We start from the raw sequence: 6,167 nt of genomic DNA on the forward strand, positions 1-6,167 counted from the left end.
ATACACTGTATGTTGAGTAATGATTTATTCCATGCTTTTTCATAAGCGATTGGAAATCACTATTATAAAATTCCTTGCCATCGTCGGTCTGTAGATTTTTCGGACATCTCCCACTCTTCAGGATTTTCAGCAATGCAGCTGTCACTTCCTTGCCTGACTTGGTTTTCAGGGCTATTGCCCAGCCATATTTCGACAATGCATCAATAACTGTGAGAATGTAGTGGTAGCCTGCGTCTGCATAGTTTCTCATGTCTACCAGGTCTGCTTGCCAGAGGTCATCGAAGCCTCGTATTATTACCCGTCTACGTAAAAAGTTCCGTCTGGCAGGCACATGCAACTCTTCCACCAATTGCTTCTTCTCCTCACTACTCATAATTATTCCACTACGTGTTATGTTTACAGCAGGTCATCAAGCACTGGCGGTAGTATAAGTTTCTTCAAGGCATAATTTATATCGTCTTCTCTATTCTTCTCATTTGCAAAATCTTTTTTTGCCAGCTGATTAGAGAAATATTCTACAACAATTTTCAATCCAACAATCATATCATTTCGTAATTCCTTGTCTTTTCGATCCAATTTATAATCATTATGATCGACTTTATCAACCAATTTATCGATTCTTATACCAATTTCATCAATTTCATCGATTTTTTTCATTAGAGTTGTAAATTTTTCCTCAAGAATGTTACATTTTAGGTAATAGTGAGTTAGCTTCTCACTGTATTCAAACAATTCTCTCATTAAGCTATCACGTACAGTCATCGAATTACGTAACAGAGCAGCCATATTCACCGCACTTGTCTCATCCGTAACATCACATTCTAAGTTTGAAATTATTTTCCTCTTGGCATTAAATGCATTCTTTTGTTTATCAAACTTTAACGTATCATTATCAATTTTGTGGAAATAATTTCTCACTTTACCGGTATTGAAACCAGCTCCAAATTTATTTATTGTCATAGTGAAGTAGTACGTGGAACTGAGAAAATCTTGAAACTGCAATCTCTTTTATATAGAATAACGCTTTCTTCTCTTATTTAGATCCTGCCAATTTGTAACTATTATGATCGATTTTATCATTCAATTTTTCGATTCTTTCATCAATTTCGTCGATACGTTTTTTCAACAGATTTGTCATTTTTTCCTCAAGAATTTCACATTTTAATGCATATTCATTCAGCTTCACACTATATTCATTCATTTCTTTTGTAAAGCTATCACGCAGTGGTGTCAAATTACTCATCAGAACACTGATATTCACCGCACTTGTCTCATCAGTAACATCAGATCCCAAGTTTGAAATTATTTTCTTCTTGGCATTAAATGCATTCTTATATTTATCAAACTTTAACGTATCATCATCAATTTTGTGAAAATAATTTCTCACTTTACCAGTATTGAAACCAGCTCCAAATTTATTTATCGTCATAGTGAAGTAGTACGTTGAACTGAGAAAATCTTGAAACTGCAATCTCTTTTATAAGATGATACCTTCTTCATGGAGCTCCTCAATTATTGACTGTATCTCATTATGGTGATTCGTATGACCAGCAGCAGATGATGCAATTAATAGTTTTAATCGCTCGACCAGTTCGTTTGGATCGTTCCAATGTACATAGCTCACGGGATTATTATTAACACGCATATATCCCTTGCCTTGTACAAGTTTTGTCTTCGGTGGAAATAATTCACTAATTATTTTCTTCCATTTATGTCCCTTATTCCCACGAAGCTTTCCTGTACTAATGTTATCTGCTCTGTGCACATTAGTTTGAGAAAGAATACTTTTATATGTGTCTAAATCATCTTTAGTATAATCTTCAGGTTCTTTCATGAAGATCAATTCAAATAGACCTTTCGTGCCAGGATAATACTCCTTATCGATAATAATAAAATTACTGTAATCATCAACATTAAAAGCACATTTCGCAAGCCACACTTTATTCGTCACTTTATCTAACTTAACTCCAAAATTACTGTCAATTTTATCCTTAGCATTATTCGTCAACAATTCTATATATTTGGATGCAATTGAACCAGACTTTATCGTACTTCGATTAGCATCTTTTACATCCTCGATGGATGTATGCACAGTTAATTCTATTTGTCTCGCTAAATCTTGCGTGCCATATTCATTATTCTTCTTCACCTTCTCCTCCTCCTCCTCCCCCTCCCCCTCCTCCTCCTCCTCCTCTTCATCATCTTCCAGAGAAAGGTACTGTGTTTCGTGCGACTGTGGATATTCCTGCTCATCATCCAATGAATGACCTTGAACGTTAATTCTGGAGCTGCGTATGAAATCTTTCCGCTGTGGAGTCGATGTGAGATAAGACTTTCTTCGTTTCATCGGAATTATGAAAGATTCCTCGTGTGAGAGAGATCTCTTTATAGGTTCCATTTTCATCTCATGTTTCGGTGCAACGAAAATTGCTTGATTATTTTCGGTGAGCTTCTTTAATGGTTCAACTATTGGTTTAAAAGTTTCATTTAAACTGTCTTCCATCATTACTCTGTCTGATTTGAGTGCGCGATATTTTTGACGAATTACTTCACTTGCCTCAGCAATCTTATTTAGAAGCTTTTTCTCCTTCATTTTGTAAAGCTATTCTCTATTCAATATATAGACTTGTTCAACGTTCAAGGTTAAACTAACATTTTTGACCATTAACATCACTCTTTAATCACAGCATATTTATTGAAACCCTTTCGATATCGTCCATTTTGCATTGCACTGTCTTTATCAATTACTAAAAATCCATAATCACGCTTCCAACAATTTGAACACAATTCATAAAATTTTTCAAACGCCATATCTGTATTTACATGTTCGTTATATATATGTTTTAGGTTAGTTCCATCTTGTTTAAAAATAATTAAAAAATTTGCATTATCACGTATTAGATGTTTTGGTATCCTTGCATAAGTCTGACAAAGATAAAAGCAATCAATCTTAGAATGTCTACCCATGGAGAAGTAGTCTCTTATATTGTCTTGCTTATCGGTTGCAACATCATCAAATATGAAAATTGAATTTGGTAGTGCTTCAGCTACTTTTATAACCTCACTATTATTAGAAAATTGGAAATAACTAATTTCTTCATTGTCCGATAATAGTCGTTCCAAGTATCGATATTTTGGTTGCTGCAACGATTTTGAATAAACGTATAGGTTTTCAAATCTCACACCCTGAGGGCTTTCTATAAGGCTCAGCAATACATTTGTTTTTCCACAATTTGAAGGGCCACAAACTATACAGCGTATGGTTGATGGGAGTAGAGGTCCGTGACGTCTCATGCATTTATCGGTTGTTCGGTAATCTATATTAGAAACACGAATACCGAGCGGCTGCTTTACGAAGTCCATGACTGAAAACTCTGTGGTCATACAACCTATTTATAGGAATGAAATGAATTGTTTGATCAGTTCTCATCATGCCGTTATTAGTGTTAGATGTGTCAAGTTTGGAGGTATTAACCGCTGAGCAGTTTGAATACATACCGAAAATTTTACTTTTAAAGTACTTTCCGCGTAGTATTCAAGAGGTTTGGAATAAATTGCCTGAACATATTCGTGCAGATCCTGAAGTACAACAATATCGCTGGTGTTTTAAACATCATAATCTACCTAATACAGATCACATTGATGGACCGCTCCCTTCAATAAAAGATTGCTGGGCTTGTCAGCAAACTCTGTGTGAGAAACAGAAAGAAAGTTCCACATGGTAAGCTACGGTTGTGGAACTTTTTTCAATAAAATACTGAATAAATTACCGTTCGAAATACACATACCTGGCTACAATTATTGCGGACCAGGTACTCGACTTCGAGAACGGTTAGCACGTGGTGATCCTGGTATAAATCCTCTAGACGAAGCCTGTCGTGAACACGATATCGCATATTCAATATATAAGGATCTGCCACCACGTCACCAGGCTGATAAAGTTCTTGCACAGCGTGCACGAAAACGTATCACTGCTAGTGACTCATCTTTACGTGAACGAGCAGCTGCAGCAGCAGTCTGGGCATTCATGAATGTAAAACGAAAACTTGGCTTAGGCCTACAAGTGCATGGAAGAAGCATGAAGAAAAGAAAAATTCGTGTACCGAAGAAACGAGGAGGTTTATTGAGGAAAAAGCAATTTACTCAAAAAAAAAAACGGGGGGGTTTATTACCTCTGCTCCCACTGTTGAGTGCAGTGGGCGCATTAACTGGGGGCGCAGCAGGTATAACAAAAGCTGTAAACGATGCGAAAGCATCCAAGAGACAATTGGAAGAGATACAGCGTCACAATCGTGTAATAGAAGGCAGGCGTGGACATGGTTTATACCTAACCCCTTACGGACGAAGGGGAGAGGGTTTGAAAAGGAGGAAAAAAACCTCGCAAAAAAAAAAATAAGCAACCTCCCGAAATCTGGAGCTACTAGTAATATTCAATTATTACATGCATGTCAGGATATACCACATTTTCGAGGAGTTTTTATGCGCACATCTCTACCGCAAACCGTACTATGCAATGAGTGTGCAATCGTGAATCTTGATGAAGATAAAGGTTCTGGTACACATTGGGTTGCCTACGTTAAACGTAATAATTACGTAAAGTATTTCGACTCCTTTGGAAATTTGAAACCTCCAATTGAACTTTTAGATTATTTTGGTCCTTCTGCTATAATCTACTACAACCACGATCAATATCAATCGTATGATACAAGCATATGCGGTCAGTTGTGTGTCAAGTTTCTACGTGAACAATGTCTTTAACGGTTACGCTGTCTGACCGCGAGTCCATATTTGAGGCAGATTTTTTCCCACCGATCAATCTTCGGGAGGAGCAATATGAACTTGGTCTCGTAGACTTTCAGAGCTTCAATTCAATCGCTAATGTTGATGAGTCGAACAATAAGTTTTACTACGATACTGAAGATCTGACTATACCTACAGGTTGTTATGAATTGAGTGCTATAAATGATCTTTTGCGTACATTGATGCATGAGGCGGATAATGAAGATGTCATTATTCTACGTGCTAATAATAATACGTTGAAAAGTGAAATAAAGTGTAAATATCTGATCGATTTTACAAAACCTAATAATATAGGCTCTTTATTGGGTTTTTCGTCAGATCGAATTATTCAGCCGAACACTCTAGCCGAATCAGACCAGCCCGTAAACATTATAAGGGTGAATATTTTACGAATTGAATGTAATATTACTGCTGGTGCATATACAAACGGCAAACCTCAACATGTTATACATGAATTTTTTCCAAGCGTGCCACCAGGCTATAAAATCTCGGAAACACCGAAAAACGTCATTTACTTGCCAGTCATTGTGAAAGTAATTGACCGTCTTACTTTGCGCATTCTCGATCAGGAAAACCGTCTAGTAAATTTCGGTGGGGAAGAAATTACAATTCGATTACACATTAGAAAATGCTAATTTACAAGAATACTTATAAATCACCGATACCAGATGAGCCTATCATCAGTCCAACAGTTGCTGCAGGAGCAGATACATTGGGTGGGGATTACGTTAGAAGACCGCTAACAAGAAAAAATATAACCTTTCTTCAATCACTGGGTTTCAAGGTCAGAAATAAAAATGGACCTGTTGGACGTAACCGCACAACCTGTGTACGACAATCGCATTACTAAAATGGAAATACATGCTTACAATCCGTATGCAAATGCATCATTGGGAAATAGTGACGAAATTCGAATTCCAATACAACAGCAAGATTTAATTCTTCTACCATGTGAGAGTTACCTATACATAGAGGGAAAATTAATCGAGGGCACTCGTGCTCAGGGTGCAACAGTTCAAGATACAGTGGGACTTGACTGCAATTCCATGGCATTCTTGTTCGATGAAATTCGCTATGAATTGAATGGTATTGAGATTGACCGCAGTAAGAATGTGGGTATTACTAGTTCCATGAAGAATCTCATTTCTCTGACTGGAGAGGAGAGTACGAGTCTACACCATTCAGGATGGTTTCTATCAGATTATAAGCCTACGAAATATTTTAATTTTTGCGTACCACTGAAAATGCTGTTGGGTTTTTGTGAAGACTATAGAAGAGTCATAATAAATGCACGTCATGAGCTCGTTCTCATTCGAGCGCGTAATGATACGAATTCGATATATTCTTCAACGAAAATCACCGACTCC

The sequence above is a fragment of the Prorops nasuta genome, unplaced genomic scaffold (assembly GCF_024137725.1).
Source record: "Prorops nasuta isolate Cenicafe-Biocafe unplaced genomic scaffold, Cenicafe_Pnas_1.2 PNAS00007, whole genome shotgun sequence".
NCBI lineage: Eukaryota > Metazoa > Arthropoda > Insecta > Hymenoptera > Bethylidae > Prorops > Prorops nasuta.